The sequence below is a fragment of the Lactuca serriola genome, chromosome 9 (genome assembly GCF_051521515.1).
Source record: "Lactuca serriola cultivar US96UC23 chromosome 9, Lser_US96UC23_V15, whole genome shotgun sequence".
NCBI classification, from domain to species: domain Eukaryota; kingdom Viridiplantae; phylum Streptophyta; class Magnoliopsida; order Asterales; family Asteraceae; genus Lactuca; species Lactuca serriola.
In genome coordinates this window covers 150,124,396-150,145,419 of record NC_136416.1, presented here as the reverse complement: position 1 = coordinate 150,145,419, position 21,024 = coordinate 150,124,396, and the positions used below count along the sequence as shown (strand labels likewise).

Genomic DNA, 21,024 nt, shown 5'->3' with positions numbered 1-21,024 from the left:
TGAATACCATCACAATGAATATACATGAAACATAACATCATTCGTCACCAACATTTGAATATTACAACTGATAGCGTTTACATTTAGTACATTGTTCCCTAACATTACATGCCCAAAAAGTAGATTGTTCGGTGCTAATTAAACAAGCAGCAAAACGTCACTGAGTACACTTATCCCTTCGATTTATCTGTTACCTGAGAATACAAGTATTTTGAAAAACGTCAACATATGAAATGTTGGTGAGTTCATAAGCGGTATTTGAAAACCAACGTTTTGTATTATTTTGAAAAACCACCAGAAAATCCGATATTTTCTGAAAAGAGTATTTGAAAACGTTTGTGAAGATCCATAAGTGTGCTTGTTTGTTTCTATAGTTGTAAAGAAAATGTTCATCATACTTGTGTACGTTTTGAAAACCGTATGTATTGAAAAACCCTAGGAAAACCCAATGTTTTCCTAATTCTTTGAATTCCATGAAGTTATAATGAAACCATTGCAACGCGTGAAGTTATTAATCCCAGGCGACGTTGGATTATTTTTGCGCATGATTAATTGCTATAAACACGTGTTACACAAACGACCTGTTTATAACTATACTAACGATCCCGTAGGCGTCGTCCGTACTAATCACGTTATCCAACCGCCTTGACTTCCCCACATCCGAAGAGAAAGAGGACACGAAGACCCCGATGACTCCATTAACCGGTTGGGGATAAAAAAAAATGGGTACGAGGGGCCCTTGACCCGCCTCGCATGAAATACCGACTTTACTAGCAATACCAAAGGACCCTTGGGGACCAATAGTATACAAGCCATTGAAAGTCCTTTTACGCTGTGCTAGATCACGTAAGACCCAACACCTCGTAAGGTAGAAGTCTTCGGGCCTTAAGATCAGGTCATTGGGCTAGCTAGGCCCAACAAACAAGATTTTACACTTTGGGGCCCAAAGATGGTGCGTAGACGTCTGTACACTCTCACGTGTGTATTGAATTCCCAAATGTTACTTGTATGAATCGAGTTATCGTCGCGTTAGTAGTTTTGGATTTTTATTGGTTCGAGACCGAACCAATTCGTTTAACAACGATTTTTTTTGGTATTGTCGTGTATTGTATTTCGTCAGTAGTCACGGTGCCAATATTTGATCAAGTTGCGTGCATTGAATTAGCCTTGAAAGTTTTCTATTTTCAGCCCCTCATTGTTTGTAAAATTTACTTTTTCAACCCTCTAATTAAATAACTTTCCGGTTTGGTCCTTAAATCGTTTTTCTTGACATTTTAACACCAAAAATTATTGAAATTAATATTTTTCAGCATATTTTTCATTGAAAACAGTTTAAGTCCCTAAAAATGCAGTTTTCTCGGTTATAACCCCTCTTTTTCGCAGTTTTTACAATTTTGGCCCAAATTGGAAAAAATTTTGCAACTTTGGTCCTTTTTAAATTTGAAAAGCATTTTAAACCTTTGAAAAGTAATTGGAACACTAGTAGTCCACTGTTTTACAGAAAAACACAGTTTTGGCCCTCCAAAACAGAAAATTTCGCATAATGGGCCCTATTGGGCCGAAATTGTCATTTTTAGCCCATTAAGCTTGAAATTTATGTTTTTAATCCTCCAAATGAGTATATTTCCAGAAAATATTTTATTGAAACTGTTTTGACACTCCTCATCCATCAGAATTCGTGATATGTCATTTTGGGCACTTTAACTTTATATTTTTAACATTTTATGTCCAAAAATTGAGTTTTTAGCCCAAATAAGATGTTATTAAGCCATTTAGTTATTTTTCTTGGAACACTTTGTATGTAGAAAGATATTTGATGCTAGTATCCTTTAACATAAAGTATATCACGATTTTTAGGGGTTTATGGCTAGATCCAACATCACAAACACGCAAAAACACCCATATAAGCATAGAAATCATACAAGGCATACAAAACACATATAGATCTACACTTTCACTTGTATTCTCCCCCCAAAAAACTCATAAAAACAGAAAATAGGGGGTATGAAGCTCACCTTGGGGTTTGGTTTGGTTTTGGTGAGAAGATGGAAGGAGAATTCGGCATAGCTTGCTTTTTTAGAGGAGTTTTCGAATTCAAGATGGATCTAAGAGTCATGATCCACGAAAATGCATGAGTTAAGAGAATATTTTTGAAGTAATCAAGAGGCTAGACCATGGATCTAAGCATAAACTTACCAAGGATGATGATTTTGGTGAAGAATCCTCTTGAAAACACCCTAGATCTTCGAAATTTTGAATGGAAGGAAAGGAGGGTGTTCTTGATGGTTGAGAGAGTTTTCTTGAAAGATTTTTGAGAGAATGAGGTGGTGAGAAGATGTGTTGGCCGAAAATAAGAAGAGAGGGGGAGAGAGGATGTGATGGTTACCTAGATGTATGAGGTTTGGATATTACCTAATGGTTAATTTTCATTGAAGTCCACCATGCAAATGTGATGTGTCCATTGCTCATTAATTCCCTTCTTTCTTCATTGGGCCGAAATGGAGTAATCATGGAGGAGTTTGGGCCTTATCTTGGTCCTTACTCGAAATTATGAAGCACACAAAAAAAAATTTCGGCCCATTGGGGCAAATGAAATCTTTTATGGCCCAACAAGGCTCATTAGAGATATGATGGATTATTTTAGGTCCACATGGCCCAAATGCTAAAGTTTTATGAATGTGGTCTATTTAGAGCCCACTTAGGGCTTCTAGGCCCAATAGGAGAATTTTAGTTCATAAGGAACTTGGACCGGGATTACTAAGGTTTCCAACCCTTAGTTGAACATATGAGGTGTATTTTGAATGAGGATAGAGTATGGTATTCACTTAGAGTACATGCTCTTACAATGGATGATGTTTATATGAGAATAGAATTTCCTATCTAAAAATGCTAGTTGTGACATACACCAAATTGATAATAAGCATAAATTAGAGAATGAATGATAACAGTACTTTCATATGATCAACATAAGAAACCAAGCGCCAATTAAGATTAATTATGCTCTCTAACACTGTTAAAGTTACTAGCTTTGATTACATAATCTAAGATGTGGTTAATCCTAGCTCTAACTATTTAATGATCATAAACAATTAGGAGACAAATTCTTGCAATTAATATGATCAATTAACACACAAAATCTGATTTACAAGCAATATAAACTAAACTAAACATGCTAGGGTTTAAATATCAAACACGAGTAAAATCAAATATAATCATCCAAATATCAAAATCAACACATATAAATCAAGTTCATCTTCACCAAATCGTAGTAAAAGGCATTTAGCCTCTCATTGTACTAGAAGAACACACAAAATCCATGTAAAATAAGCTAGACATAAGTAATGATTAGCAAACCAACTAGATCAATGTGGAATTCTTCTAAATCTTATTCAATTCTTGAGCTTTACTTGATTTCAGTCTTCTTCTGGGTTTCTAAGGGCTTTTGGTCGAAACTCTCATAGAACCAATTGGTAGTCTCTCCATTCGACCTAATGTTTGGGTTTTTCAATTGCCTTATATCATTTCACCAAGTCATGGTTGGACACCAGCGGTACGTGGTCCTCGTCGAAATCCTGTATTCTCCAATTCAGCCTGATTGGTCGAGAATCTTCCTATCACCATTTCATGTTTGTGAAAACTACAACGTGGCGTTCAACCCTCTTTTCTTATTCTTTTCTTTTAGCTCTCATTTCCTACTTCCAGCTCCTCGTATGCTTCATTTTTATTCCGAGCAAGCCTTCGTTGCTACAAAACATATTTTAAACATAATGAGTATATTTTGTACAAAAATAAACATAATTGTAGCTAAAAGTATTAAAAATATGCATTAAATACATAGTTAAATATGCACATATCAAAACACCGCACAGTTGGCTTTTACTTGCCCTCAAGCAAATCTGATTTTATTATTATCATATCAAGACTTTAGCTACCAAAATTGCACAAGACAATCCATTTTGCACCTCTCCATTACTCCAAGACCGCAATGCATGTATTTGTGTCTATATTTTCCTAAGAATTTCCCCAATCCTAAATACTCATAATATTCATAAACACTTCCACACTTCTTTTGAACAACAATCATTTTATGCATCCCTCCAAATCGATCCCAAGAAAACTTTCTTAACCTCCAGGTATTTTTGGTTAAACCCCCAAGCATACATATTGAAAAATAACCTAGAAAATAAAAAATACAAATAAATAATAACTTGGCAAATTTCGCCTTATTCTTGAGTCTTCAATAATTTGGAGCTTTTCTTCATGATATTTATTGATCTTCATAGCTTTGTAGACTCTTATTCCCAAACTTTTGTAACTTTTTTTCTATTTTTTTTCTTTTCTCACTTTTTTCACTCAAAACTAAAAATCCTAAATAAACATATTCTTAAGAAAGGGAACTTAACATCAACCCTTATTGGTCAGAGGTATTAGTCTAATGGTGCAATGAATACATAATCTTTCCTAGGTAGATTTCTAGTACACGATGCTAAACATATTATGGCCCTCAAAGTAAGAAAGTTTGTGTTTTTTTCCATGATTTCACTGGGATAGGGCAGCTACAAATACACTATAACATATATTGGCTAAAATAAATATTGAAACTCGCATCGGATCGTCCCACAAAACACTAGCAACATAGATCTCAACATAACAATTTTTTAACTAGATTCAAATCTTTCTAATAGTTATTTTTAAAATACTAGTCATTTTACAATTTTTTTAATCAGAGTTGCTGGTATTCTTTGATTCTACCCCCTACCCCACACTTAAATGATGTAATGTCCCCATTTCATACTTAAACAGTTAAACAATATAAAATTAAATAGGAAGAATTGGAATAGACTCCCCTTAGGTAGTAGTGGTGAGATCGAATTCTAAAAGTTGTGTGGTAAAGCTTGGAATGCTCATATGTTTGATGGAAACAATACTTCTTAGCTCTTTTCTCATGAATGTGAATGTGTCGGATCGAAATAAATCAAAGAACCATCTTTAAAAAATGTGTTGAAACTCTGTCACGACGTGGTGTAGAGATTGAAGTCATAATGATCGCGAATTTTCAAAATCGCCACTATATGGTCTATGGATGCCATGTCGTTGTATCTATTCAAATGCATTCGTGATAAAATCTAATGACACGACGTGGTGATGATGGCCATGTCGTGGTGTCTTCTTAGAGTATCTTGTAAGATCCAAAGTAATGTATCGACTCTTTGTAATGCTTAGGACCATTCCCGATCTTTCCTTCTGTGAAATTCTTCAAAATTCTTCTCTTCATTAAGTGGTAACCCCATACATATTCAAAAACATGGTGTTCATATATAATCTTCAAAAATTGCATGGATTCTTATGAGAACAGGATCTGATTGCGCAAGGACAAGGCTCAAAAAACTCAAACCTTGAGTTAATTCTTAAGATCAATGTTTGCTTCTGATTAAGTGTTCCAATCAAGTCTGGCAAGACCAGTCGAGACTGAAGATAAGAATCAACAAAGTACTTCAAGTATTAAATACAGAGTAATGAGTATAATCAAAGTAAAGACAATAAATGAACAAGTAGAATGTTAGAAAGAGTTTTGATTTGAGAGAAATATGGAAGTGAAGTACATTCAAATATAACTGTCTTTGGAGCAACAATCCGTCTTTATGTTCTTATCATTAAACACTCCTTATATAGCAAAAGGAGGAACACATTAGAAACCGAAAAACATACAAAGGACTGGAAAATGTCATTACTTCTGACATTTTGATTGTCCAAATAAACAAAAGACTACGTCCTAAGTAACGTTACATCACAAAAAAGACAAGAACAATTAATACATAGACGGATAGACTGATTCCGAATCATACTCCATTTCGGAACATCTTCTCTTCGAACATACTCTCTACTCCGGACACAATCTTCACATCTGACCACAGACTGACTTCGGATCTTCTTTGTGTGATTGCTAGAGGTTCACTTTTAGGTTCCAACACTTCTTCATCCATTAAGCTCATTTACCGCTTCACGTATTTTTTCAAACACTAAAAAATAAAATCTACAAAATAAAGTGAGAAGACTAAAGAAACACATGATCATTTGGTTAAACTAACATAAACACAATAAATAAAAACTAAAAAACTAAAAATAAGTCAATAGGAAAAGAAAATTCAAACTTTAAAACATCGGGTTACCTCCCGAAAAACGCTTCTTTTTTAGGAGTCATGAATCGGACTACTTCCCACTCTACATTGTTGCGGTTGGTAGTGGGATCTCCTTTTTCACTTTCCACTTGCACTACAGTTGAACCCTTCAAATGTATGGTTTCTTTGAATTTTCCTTCTTCTTTTTATAGGCACTTTCTTCATACTTGCGCTTTATCCCCTTGACTTGATTTTTCACCTTTTCACTATTCTTGTCATCTTCTTTAGGACCTTCCTAGTCTAACTCCATCTTGACCATTATTGGCTCCCCTAATTCTCCACCCATGTCTTCATTAATTATCTCAACTTCTTCATATAAGTCATCTTCTACTTCATCACTTTCCTCTTAAACCGTGGGTGTAGTAAATGCAATCACCTCGCACGTCTTACGAACTGAAGCGCTTGGTTTAGAACATTTGACTTTGTCACCATGGAGCTTCTCCCAACCTTGAAATCTTATTCCATCATCTTTTAAATTTCAACTAGATCATCAAGGTCTTCTTCCATATCATGCATCTTTGACACTTCATCTTTTGGCTTTTTATGACTCACTTTTGGAGTCATCTCAAAAAGTAACTGCTTCATCTTTTACAAGAAGTGTGAGTTTTGAGTCGTTGATGTCAACAAGAGCTCTTGCGGTACTCAAGAATTGTATTCCTAAAATAATGGGAAGGTATTCATCTTATTTTATGTCGAGAACCACAAAGTCAATTGGAAAAACAAACTTGCCCACCTTTATTAACAAGTCTTCAATTATTTCTCGAGGGTAAGTGATAGAGTCATTCGCCACCCGTATTGTCATCCTTGTATCTTGGAGCTTTGGTAAACCGAGATTTTTATAGAAATAATATGACATAAGGTTGATGCTTTCCCCCAAATCGGATAAAGAATTTATGGAAATGGAATTGCCAAATTCACAAGGTAGAGTTAATACACCCGAATCGCCCATCTTGATTGGCAATCCATTGACGATCATGGCTGAACACAACTCATTAAGAACTATGGTTGAGGCCTTTTCCAACTCCTTCCTATTAATCATGTCATCTTCTGCAAATTTTGGATGTTTAGCCGTGTACTTGAGGAATGGGACATTTATTGAGAGTCAGAGCACTTGTTCCATAAACTTGTTTTGTTCCGGCTCCAGAGAATGCTTGAGTGCTTGAAATGGGAATGGAAAAGGAGGATGATATAAATTAAGAAGTTAAATATTTTATCCTTACGTGAACATAACATGGTAAAGCCACCACAATGTGGTTAATCATCAGAATGTGATCCACATTTTGCTCTTTTGGCTTCAAGTTTCTCTTCTTCCAAACACGAATTGGGTTGTATAGTAGTTGCTTCATGGGTCATAAATGGCCCTGAATAAACCTATTCTTCAGTGTAGATTGTCATTACATGAGGTTGTGATTTTGGGTCTTAATTTCCAGGTGGTAATCTCTCATGGACAAGTGTTTTTAGTTGCCCAAGTTGAGTCTCTATGTTCTTGATGGAAGCTTGATGATTTCTTACATTAGCATTAGTAGCATCATGCATCTTTTCAAATGATTCCATAAATCTATGAAGTACCGACTCAAAATCGATCTTCTTCTCGAGTAGTGGTTGCTCCTTTTGATAAAATCCTCGACCGATTTTTCTATACTTTTCATCTTTTTGCTTCTTGCACTCATCATATGGAAACCACTCCTTCTTGGGCTTCCTCCAATCTTCATCATACTCTTCACCAGTAGAGTAGAAAACTTGTGCCTTCTTGTTCCCATTTTCATCTAAATGAAAATCCTTTGTTAAATGTTGCCCACGACAATTATCACACCTAAATCTTATGGAATGAATGGATTTATCCAATTTTTTCATTTGTCTATCCATATTTTCTAACTTTGCCAAAACCACAGTCATGTTCTTGTTCCCTCCATCTCCTTTTCCTTTAGTAACATCCTCTCTTGGGTTATGATACTCATGTAAGTGCTTTGAAAACTCTTCAATCAACTCTTTGATTGTTGTCGGCTCCTTCTTTGTCATTGGTCCTTGGGAGTCAAGAAGTTGTCGAGTAGTGACATTCACTCCATCATAGAAAATGGACACTTCTTGTTGGACATTAAGATCATGTTGAGGAAAAATTCTAAGCAAGCCCTTGTACCTTTCCCATGCTTCATACAACGAATCTCCAACCTACTGTTGAAAATTAGCAATCTTCTTCTTGAGCTATGAGATCTTTGAAAGTGGACTCAATTTCTCAATAAAAGCGCCACGAAGATTTGTCCATGTAGTAATGGATCCAGGTGCAAGTGACCTCAACCAAACCATGGCTTCACCGGTAAATTTCATCGGAAGCATCCTAAGTAACACGTATTCTCTTGGCATGTTAGCAACATTGAAGTAGTTTGCAATGTCCTTAATTTATCAATATGCTTAAATGTGTCTTCGTACTCTTTCCCACGGAAATATATGTCCTTGAGGATCGATAGAATCTGCTCTTTGAGATCAAAACTTCTTTTGGCTGGTATCTCAGGTGGGATAAGACCTGGTCTGTGTTCTTCATGTATCCACTTCTAGTAATCTCCCATAGTCATTCTCGTTATGTTTATCATCTCTTCAACCTTGCCTTTTATCTCCTCTTCATCTGAACTTTCTTTGGTAGATGTTTCTAGCTCGTATCCTACTTCCTTCTTACTCAGTGTCTTTTAAAAAAGCTCAAATTTTTCAGATGTGAAAGTATTGCTTGATTCACCGCACTTATTGTCTTTCTTCTTGTGAAAAGCTGATTATGGATCTTCTAGTGCAGGAACAGTTGGAGTTTAAGATCCTCTGGTCATAAATCACTGAAACAAAAACAAAACAAATCAAAAAGGAATAAAAGGAATAAAATCACTAAAAATTTACTGAGATGAGACCACGACGTGGTTAATATGACCACGACGTTGTTGCACCTCATACCGAAAAATAAAAAAATACTTACGCAACCAAAGTAACTTTTTGCGGTTTTTCTCCCCACAAAAAGGATCTAAACTAAAATCAATTAATATATAAATTAAATAAGTCGTTCCTCACCAACGGAACCAAAAACTTGATGTGCAAAATTATACCTACTCGGTTTTAATTTATAACCTAACTTAATTTGCTAACTATGCACTTATAGGTTATGTACCTAGTCAGAGCATAGGATAGCTCAAGTGAGTCGGGTGTTGAACACAGAGAACGAAATTTAATTAAATAAATTTAGTACTTCTAATTAAATTAAGAAACAAACTATGATTGGGGGTTTTACTGATTTTTCAAGATCGGAAAAACTTATTATCAGCTAACAATTAAGCAAGCAAAGAAAACAAATTAACTTCAAGAATAAAAAGAATACTTATGTTTAGATCCGATTTCACCTTCTCATGTGGTTGATTTCTTATGGATGGATTATATTGATTACCAATTTGTTAATAGCTATTATTATCAAATATCTAGGCCTACCAATTTATGAATTACTAAGCAACAATCATGCACAAGTTAAACAATGTAACGCCCGCAGATCCGGGCTAGTCAATTTAGAGACAATGAGCGTCAAAAATGAGTTTTTGATAAAAGATTATTTAGAAGGATTAATATTAACTAAGTTTTAGTATATGTTACATGGGTTCCGTACATATAAAGACCGCCGAAATCCGAGTTATAACGAAGAAGTTATGGCTCGTCGAAGTTTTACGGCAAAACCGACATGACACCGGGAGACGTAAATAGTGAATTTACGATAGAGGACTTTTTAGCCTTAGAAATCTAAACAAAAGTTGTAGTATACGGTAAAACGAGAACATATAAAAAAAAAAAGAACGCCCAAATCTGACTTCGTATGAGGAAGTTATGAGTTTTCTAAGATTTGGCTTAACAGTGCACTGCCCGAAACTCGAATTTTAGATCGATCGTTTTTGGCATGCGCGACCTAAATGAGAATTGAAGATCTCATTAATAGGAACTCAACGGTAAAAAGACAGAAGAAAACAGAGTCCGTATGTAGAAGTTATGAATTTTACGCGAACATTTAACAGTATAATCTCCTCGTACTGTTAAATTTAAGATCAGTCGATAATTAGCCGATGAAGTCAAAATGAAAGTCGTAGATATTATTTTTACCTATGCGTGGATATAAATAACGTCAAAAACGGAGCTCGTATGTGAAAGTTACGGATTTTAGAAGTCGGAAGTGTGATGTGCGAAAATGGGTGACGTGGCACAATCTTGGTTATTGCTTTCTCCCCAAGTCTTGCCACTAGATGGTGACATGTGGCACCAAGTTCAGCCATTATTCACCCTATACATAGAACCTCTCCCACCCTCATTTTCTTCACACCTTTCTCATTCTTTATTTTCTTTACTCTCTCGCTCTCTCTCTCTCTAGAACCTCTCTCTAGCCACGAAACCCCCCAAAAAGCCTAGGGAACCTCCCTAACACGAGACGGAAGTCCCGGAGTTCTCAACGGCTCCAAGAAGAAGAGTTTTTCGGCTCGGGAACGCTGCTCCAAGAAAAGCCCGGTTATCTATAAAGCCCGTTGTAAGTGAGCTACGCCTACGCTATTTTTAATATAGCTTTTATTTAATTATAGTAACGTTATTAGGAACTTATAATAAGTACTTGGGCTATTATTATGGGTTATATAAGTATTGTTTAATGCTTATATAATAGTAATAATATCTAGACTACTAAGTAGTCTCGACGAATAATAGACTAAACTCTAGGTTTTGTCGAAGGAAATTATTTTTAAGAAGCGAAGCGTTATGTGAGTTTGGAATCACCACCTTTTCAAGTAATGAAGTATTTATGTGAGTGCATGGTCCCTTTCATCTTACACATAGATATGAAGTATTTTATATAAATTATGTGCTATGTGTGCATATTATCTTAATACTTGTTGTCTATGCTGGATGAATGATTTTATACATGTTTTAAATGATTTAAATTGTATATTTATTTTATATCTACAAATATGTTGGAATAAATCATGGGTAGATGAAATAGTTGGTGTGTGATGAAATAAAATAATGAGAGATAGGTGATGATAATTAGGTAAGGATATATAGGTGATGATGAATCGATGATGTAAGATGAAAGATACTATAACCTTGTCCGGCAATTTGGAGATGTAGTCATCTACCAGAGTATAGATGGCGACCACGGACTAATATAGACAACCCCGTGGAAGCACCAGCAGGCTCATAACTTGTAGGTGATGAATTACAAGTTCAGGCGATGTTGTAACTACATATTCATGCGATGATACTCTAACCCCTTACTATGAATTATGAGTTCATGCGATGTTGTAACTACATATTCATGCGATGATACCCTAACCCTTGTTGGGCACGTATTGAGGGAGTAATCCCTGAATCAATATTGTCTATGCGATGTAGGCGATGATCCTTAGGGAGATTCCTTAGGAACAAACATATAAGGACATGTGATGTAAGTAGATGACAAGGTAAATATGATGTAGGAGACGACCCTTAGGATAAATCCTTAGGGAAGGTACTTAGGAATAAAGAAGATAATGGGGATGGGTAATTGGGTTAATTGTTTGATGATTAAACATTATAATTATATTATTATGGATTGAAAACCCTATGCACTCACCAGGTTTCCCAACCTGACCCACTCAGTTTATTTATATCACAGGTGTTGATATGAAGTCACATTACACTGAGAGATTAAGGAGATATAAATCACTAGTGATAATGAATGTAAGTTCTGTTTATGCTTATGTTTCTGTATTGACGATGACATCCCAAATGTTTTAAAAAGAATAAAAAATACTTTTCTTCGGAAATGCTTGGTAACGTATTTATCATGTTTTACTGGGAACAAATTCCGCAACATTTTTATTAAAAGAGGTACTCTGATTTTTATAAAGCATAAACAAAATCGGTCTTTTCTGGCCGTGAAAATGGGGATGTCACAAACAAGAAATTGATAATAAGCACAAATTGGACTATGAATGACAGTAGTTACTTTCCTATGATCAAGTTAAGCAACCAAGCACAAATTAAGATTAATTATTCTCTCTAACACAGTTAAAGTTACTAACTTTAATTACTTAATCTAAGATGTGGTTTATCCTAGCTCTAACTATATAATGATTATAAACAATTAGGAGACAAATTCATGAAATTAATATGATCAATTAACACACAAAATCTTATTTATGAGCAATGTAAAGTAGAACTAAACACTCTAGGGTTTAAATATCAAACACAAGTAAAATCAAATATAATCATCCAAATATCAAAATCAACAAATATGGATCAAGTTCATCTTCACCAAACAGAAGTAAAAGGTATTTATCCTCTCATTGTAGTAGAAGAACACACAAAATCCATGTACAATAAGCTAGACATAAGTAATGATTATCAAAGCAACTAAATCAATGTGGAATTATTCTAAATCTTATTCAATCCTTGAGCTTCACTTGATTTTCGGACTTCTTCTGGGTTTTTAAGGGTTTTTGGTCAAAATTCTCCTCAAAAAACCGATTGGTAGTCTTTCCATTCGACCTAACGTGCGGGTTTTACAGTTGCCTTATATTGATCCACCACGTTATGGTTGGACACCACCGCGACGTGGTCCTTGTCGAAATCCCACACTCTCCAAGTCATCCGAATTGGTTAAGAATCTTCCCATCAACACGTCGTGTTGGAGATCACCACGACGTGGTCTTATGTCCTTTTTTCTTTTTCTTTTGTTTTACCTCCCGTTTCCTGCTTCCATCTCCTCATATGATTCTTTTTTTTCCGGAGCAAGTCTTTGCTGCTATAAAACATATTTTAAAAATAATAAGTATCTTTTCTCCCAAAATAAACATAATTGTAGCTAAAAGTATTAGAAATATACATTAAATACATATTTAAATATGCACATATCACACTTCTGGTTTCTCTCTCATTTTCTATCAAGATTTACACCTTCAGGGCGGAGATGGGGGTCGCTTAAACAGTCAAAAGGATAGCATTTTAGGCTATGATCAAAGCACTTTTGAAGGATAGCATCCACAATGCAAGTAGTATAAGCATTGAATAAGGTGATGACTAGGATTAAGTAATATTTGAATGGAGTGCGGGTGCTGAAATGAAGTAGACTTGAATGGAGGAGTTGAATGATCATTGAATGGTTCAATAGAATGAATAAAGTGGTGATTAGGATTTAATAGGTGTTTAATGGGTTGTGATTGGTATTGTATAAATGTTTAACGGATGAAGTGGCAATCCATTGAATCTATAGAGTTCAACGGATTGTGAATGCCCTAAATGGAAGAAGTCCCTCCTGTCGCGGTGTGTTCACCGAGAAGGAGACAATCTAAAATTTAAGTTTTGGCAGCTTTAGTCCCTTAAGTCCGGCTTGCTAACAAATTACACGCTAAGTTCAATTTGTCTTACATATTTGATTTCTAGAAATTACCATTTAGACCCTAGACTTATATATTCCAATTATTATTATTATTATTATTATTATTATTATTATTATTATTATTATTATTATTATTGTTGTTGTTGTTGTTGTTGTTGTTGTTATAATTATTATTATTGTAGCACCTGATTCCTGGTACGTATTTAATTCCAAGAAATATTGCATTTTACTCTGGGACTCGAGGAGTTGGAAGCCCAACTCGTCGAGTAGACTCGACTGATGATTAGGGGTTTAAGTGACCTACTCGATGAGTCGGAAGACCGACTTGACAAGTAGGAGCTATCTGGACAAAACCCTAATATTTAGGGTTTGCACCCTATTGAAACACTTTATCTCGTCCCAAACCAGCCTCCATCACCCTCCCAACTCAGAGAAACCCTAGATTGAAACCCTAAACGCTTTTTGAGTTATTTTGAGCTCTTTGTGCCTTTTATGCAAGTTAGAAGGTTGAAGAGAAGAAGAAGGAGCTTGGGATTTCAGAGGAAGCAAGGAGATCCAGAGGTTTTGCTTCATTTCCTGTTTATTAGAGGTAAAAAGTCCAGACCTTGCTTCTTCTTTCATTAGATACTCTTTTGGGAGTAACTTAGGGTTTTGGAAGCCATTTTAGAGCCATGCTTGGATGCAACCGCGATTTTGGGATAAGGACTTTAGATCTGGAACCATTGAAGGTTCCCATGGCATAAAGGTGCCAACTTTATGGCCATGGGAGACCCATGCATCATATAAACCCCTTTTTATGGCTTTTTGAGCCAAAGGCTCCATTCATGTACATCAAGTTTGAAGCTTTACGTAGGAAAGGGACCCTAGGAGGTCAGATCTATGATTGGGATGCATTAAGTCCCACTGAAATCAACTATACAGTTTTGGACAAAGAGGGACTCGGCGAGTCACATGGGTGACTGGGAGAGACGGTATGCTTTTTCCCCCAGAAACGTCTTCTGGAAATGGTTTTCGTTAAGTGGAAGGAACACTCAGCTTGCTAGGGGTTTGTCTTGGACCTGGAAATCATGGGAATCGACGAGTGTATGAACGGACTCGGTGAGTCCAAGGCAATCTCCCAACTTATGAAGACAGACTCGGCGAGTCATATACTGAACATCTTCTTATGGATGAAGATGAACTCGGTGAGTTCAAGAACGAACTCGGCGAGTTGGTTGAAGATTGTCCGATGTGTTGTTGAAGGCGAACTCGTCGAGCTCTTGTTAGACTCGGCAGGTAGGGACGGGGTTATGACACTTTGGTGGATATGGGGACTCGACGAGTTGGCAGGTCAACTCGGCGAGTCGAGTCAAACAGGTGTTGACTTTGACCATGGGTATGACTTTGACATTGATTGAGATTGTGTTGACCCTTGTATGGGTTACACGTATGCATTAGTAATCGAAAAAGGTCGTTGTGTAGGATTTGAGGAGTAGAGACGAGTTGATTCCTGTGCCGAGGACTGTGTAAATACTACACGACATTGAGATGAGTTACCTTCTAGTAGAAGTGGGTCTAAGGCACCAAGGCCGGCCCACTAGTAGTTGATTACAGTTAAGATGATTGTCTTTGTGATAATTGTCTGGTTTCTACTACTTGATGTGTCCTATGTGCCAGTATGATATGTTCTATGTGATAGTGGGATTAGGAGGGGAATAGTCCCTAGATCGGTTGTTAGGACCGAAGGGTAGGTCGGACACCCCAAATTTGTCTGACAGCATGTTATGATATGTTATTATGTGATAGTAGTAAGGGGTGAAATAGTCCTCATGACCGGATGAGATAAACCGGAGGGTAGGCAGGCACGCTAGAATGGCCTGACATGGGTAGTCAGCACCCCACAATGGCTTGACACTGGTAGTCAGAACCCCAGAATGGCTTGACATGCGTAGGTCGGGCACCCCAGAATAGCCTGACAGTATGTATGATTGTATGGTATGTGGTATGATGGGGGAACTCACTAAGCTTTGTGCTTATAGTTTCAGTTTTGGTTTCAGGTACCTCTTCATCCAAGGGGAAGGAGTCGGCGGCGTAGCAGCGCATCACACACACAGATGACTTCCGTATTTAGTTTCTGGGATTATACTCTGATTCTTATTACTATTGATGGCATGGTTTTGAGACACGTTGTTACGATTTTATAAATTAATATGACATTGGCAATGTTTTTAGTAAACTATATTATAAGTTACTTAGTTAAGAATGAAATTTTTGGCCTCAAAAATTGGGGCGTTACAATTATTATTATTATTATTATTATTATTATTATTATTATTATTATTATTATTATTTTAACACATTTGCATCCATATAATGCCTTTTATTTAATTAATTGTTTATTTAACTTATCTTTATTTGTTAAACCCTTTTTATAAAAATGATAAGAACACGAAAAACAGGACGTTACACATTATTGAATAATATTTGTGAGGCTTTCAATTTAAAGCTTGAGGAGGAAAGAGACAAGCCTATTAGCACCTATGTGCAGTTTATAAAGGAGTACTTGATGAAGAGGTTGACAATTATACAAAAAGAAATTGGAAATGTGAGGGAGCATTGACACCATTGTAACATCCCAAAAATCATGAAAAAATTTTCATTTTTAAAATCATTTAATAATTCGTAAATCATTTAATTCATTGTTTCCAAAAAGACATAGTCATAAATCAAAGCCTCCCAAAAAAATTTATCAACAAAATATCCAAGGATGATGTGCATAATCATGCCTTCTCCTTTCCCCGATCATCTAATGTACTAAAAACCATGAAATCAAAGTGTAAGCCAAAGCTTAGTGAGCTCCCCCAAAGTACCCCCATACAACCAAATAGACAACAACATGCATACATGAGCCTTCAGCCTAACTGGACCACCTTACAAGGTTTACATCATATCTAGACCTCTCTTCGAGCCTTCGGCCTAACTGGGCCGCCCCGGGTATCTTGGCCTTCAGCACAAAGCAGGACCGCCTCAACCCAACAAAATAATAACATGTCGACATATACAATAACAATCAATAACCAACAAGTACATGTAATCATATAGATCTACCAATATAACATATAATTGGCTTAACATCATCCTATATACCAGGATACATAACCTAGTGGGTCCGCATTGGTGCCTTTGACCTATAAGTACAGTGAGAAAAACTCACCTCAAAGTCAAAAAGATAGTTGAACTGATCCCTACTCTAAATACCAGCTCTACAAGTCACATATAGAATAAACGAGGACCCAATCTCAATCTACTATTCAAATCACCTCAAATGGCCTAATTTCAAAGTTGGTCAAAGTTAACGGTCAACGGTTAAAAGTCAAAGGTCATCATGCAGACCAAGTATGCATCGCGTACTCTAACTCTACGCCCTATGTAGAGTGTGGCTTGGATTTTACAGAGCAATACAAGGGTACGTGTTGCATACCCATATATATATGTCATTCATAATCCTAATAAACCAAACGTCCCATTACGTGCTTAATATAGAAAGCTAACCATCAAATTCACAAATCTCGTACTTAATAGCGCCATAATAGATAAAATTTTCAACTTTATCCATTCGGATGGTCCAAACAACCAAGATCTAGTCTTTAAGTTTCAGAGCAACCAAAAATCCATCTTTCAAAACTTAATCCATTAACTCCAAGTCTCCAACCTTCAGATCTAAATCAATATGATGTTTAGATGGATAAAGTTTCCAACTTTATCCATAACAAAGTCTCTGCGCTTCAGGATCTAAAATTTATGCACTAAAATGACCAAAAAGTGGCAAATATGACAAATAGCTAGATCTATGAAACAATTGAGAAAATTGGAAGCTTTTTACTCACAAACGTCCAAGAATGATGTAATATTGTTGGATCTATACTTGAACACTTATTCTATACACTTTTCCACCACATTGCTCTTCAAGATTCAACCTTCCAATGGAGAAATAATCTCATAAATGATACCAAGACCCAAAAAAAGGTGAGAAGAGGCTTGGTTTTCTTAAGGAATGCTCTTAGGTGAAGGAGGATGGTAATGAGAGGGTTTCCAATAAGTTAGAGCCCTTAAATATGGTACAAAAAGTAAGATTTAGGTTTTTTATATGCCCGGATTACTCCTTGCGTAACATAAATTATGCATGTGTAATTCATTAAACCCTTGTTATGCCTTACATAACTTTAAATTATACCCTGCATAATCAAAAGCCCCCATTTTCCAGTTCAACTTCAAACAACCATAACTTCTTCGTTTCAACTCCTTTTTTGGCGTTCTTTATATACACGAAAAGGTATTGAAGAGTCCCAAAATCCTATCTAATTACTTTTGACTTAAAACATACCGAACTAAAATTCCTAATTCATGAAAGAAGTCTAAAACATTACTATTCCTATTTCACCCATTAACTCCAAAACACAAAACAAGAGCTTGGATCACGTAACCAATATTATCCACATCTAATAGGGTCTAAACCCTATTCCCTTGAAGCCGGAGGCCTTTACTTGATCCTTTTTATTGTCCATAATCCCAAATTAAGAAACTTCTTGAAACATGATGTTACAACTCTCCCCTATTTATACTAGATTTCGTCCTCGTAATCTATCTTGGTTAGAATCTCTGAAACAACGCCAACATATTCCATAAGCTCCCTCTAACCATTTTAAAATCAAGGCATCTTATAAAGAAAACATGAGAGACTACTCAAAAACCCACATCTGCCAATAAACAACCCAATAACTTGAAAATACTCAACCAAAACAACTTTCTTTCTCTCCCTAACTAGATGATGATCATCCACTCTTCTTACTTATCCCAAATCTCTGACCAAGAACACTATCAGACCAAGTATAACAATAATCAAAATATTGTGATCAATAATTTCAACCTAAGCTCACAAACCGCCTAAGATTTCTCATGCACTCACGATACCAATTAACTAATGGTCAATCTAAAAGAAAATATTGGGTGACAGACATACTCCCATGCACTTCCTGCCAAATCATCGGCATCCCATGGCTCTCACGAGCGTAACAATGGTCGATCCAAAAGATAATCTTGGGAGACATACATACTCCCATGCACTTAGGATACAATCTAACTAACAATTCATACAAGGTTCCTAAAACTAACTTCTAATACGCGATAAGCAGTGTACCTAATAGAATAGCAGGATAGTTTAGGTATGCAGTGTATCAAACACAAGGAACGGTAATAACAGTTAAAATACTACTAGATCTTAACTAATTTTAACAATTAAAAAAGATGGGGTTTTTCTAGCTTTGCAATTCTAGAAACTTAAATACTACTTATCAAATAATGAAATTAGCAAAGAAGCAATTTAAAACTAAAGAAAAAAAAGAAAGAAACGGTTTTTAACGAAGAATTTAAAGAGACTTTCACTTAGATTCAATTCACTTGTTCCTATGGTTGATTTCGTGGAAAGTGCAATGTATTATTATTTTGTTTCTTACCAATTCCTAGATTGATTAGAATTATTATCAATAGAATAATCCTTTAGGTAAAAAAGTTCAATCATTTAGTGATCAGTTGGGCAATAACAAGCAAACTAGTATTCAATTCAAATTATGCAAGACTTATAATGTTGATTGGCATAAATGGTTATGAACATCAATTCAGTACATAATTGTTCTTCATATATTAACTCATACATCAACTTACCAATTTTTCTCTTTAATCCTAATACTAAAGATAGATAGATCATACAATCTCAACTAAACTCAACAAAAAATAGAAAAGAAGTCGTAATTAACATAAAAGGTTCTTTAACAAGCAAGCATAATAAATAAGCAACTAGTAAGAATCCAAAACCATGTAATCAACACATAGTATGCATGATCATCTACTCTAAACAATAGTTAGAGTTTTTAGCCCATGAAATTTACTTTGTTAAACATGATCAAAACAAAGTGATTATGTGATTAAGAGTAATGTTGCCTTTAGATCTCTTCAAAATTAATCTCTCAATTGAATTCTGCACTCCAAAGCCTCCAAAGGATGTCTCTAGTCTTCAAAAGTCGACAATAGCTTCCAGCATAGGTTAGGGTTGAAAGAAGAACTGATCAATTTATAAAACCCAAATTTGGCTAACCACGTCGTGGCTAATAGGCACCATGTTGTAGTCATTATAATCGTGTATCCCCCAAGTCACTAGTTGACCGGGTGGTTTCCATTCACCACGGCGTGGTTAGTGATCTCCACGTCGTGGTACGCCTGTTTTAATACTTCTTTGACTCCAGTTGAATCGATCTAATTTTCCCGCTTCCAACTCCGTAATAGCTTCTTTTTAATCATGATCAAGTCTTTGTTGCTACAAAATAGACTTTAAACGAATTAAGTACCTTTTGTTATATAATGAGCATAAATGTAGAAAAAAGTATTAAGATAATACATGAAATATATAACTAAATATACACATATCAAAATACCCCACACTTGACTTTTTCTTGCGCCCAAGCAACATTGATTTTATTATCATATCATCACATCAAAACCCTAGTCACCATCATCACATGGAACAATCCATTTTAATCCCATCCATTACATCAAGACCGCAATGCATGTATTTGTTTCTAAATTTCCTTAGAAATTCCCCAATCCTAAATACTTACGATCCTCATAAATACCCCCCCCCCCCCACTTATTTTGAACAACATTCATTTTTTGCATCCCTCTAAATATATCCTCATAAATATTTCTTAACTTCAAGCTAATTTTTGATTAAGCCCCCAAGCATACATATAAAAAATAACCTAGAAAGAAAAATTACAAAAAAAATACTCAATAGTGATTTTTGCTTTCTTCAAACTTTATGAGCTTTGTTCAATCAACATTTCTGTTTTTTTTAACTCACTTTTTTCCCACAAAACTAAAAACATAAGAAAAATATATGCTTAAGCAAGGGAACTTAATCTTCAACCCTTATTGGTTACAGGTATTAGTCTAGAGTGCACTGACTACTTAAGCTCTCCTGGATATATTTCTGGTACACAATGCTAAACGTATTATGTATCTCAAACTAAGCAAGTTCATGTTTTTGTCTCATGATTTAACTAGGACAGGGAAGCCACAAATACAATAGAACATATCTAGGCTCAAATAAACATTGAGGCTCGCATTGGATCGTCCAACGCAACACTAGCAATCTAGGTCTCAACACAACGATATAACAATTTTTAACTAGATTCAATTTTTAGACCATTGTTTCAAGTCTTTCTAAAATATTTAATCCTAGTCATTTTTCATAATTTTTTTCCAGAATGCTTGTTGTTCTTATGCTCAACCTCCTACACCACCCTTAATTCATAGAATGTCCTCAATACATGCTTTAACAATGAAAGAACATAAAAGTAAAGTGGAAATTTGGAACAGACTCCTATGGGATAGAAGTGGCATGGTTGAACTTGAATCTTGTGTGGTTGACATCTC

At 35.5% G+C, this 21,024-nt stretch overlaps 1 non-coding gene across 1 annotated transcript; it reads left to right on the top strand.

Moving 5' to 3' along the window:
• The first annotated feature begins 8,277 nt into the window (after positions 1 to 8,277).
• On the top strand, positions 8,278 to 8,383 carry LOC145077494 (small nucleolar RNA R71). The gene has a single exon (XR_013693237.1). It is a non-coding gene; the product is annotated as a small nucleolar RNA R71 (small nucleolar RNA).
• Positions 8,384 to 21,024: the final 12,641 nt, after the last annotated feature.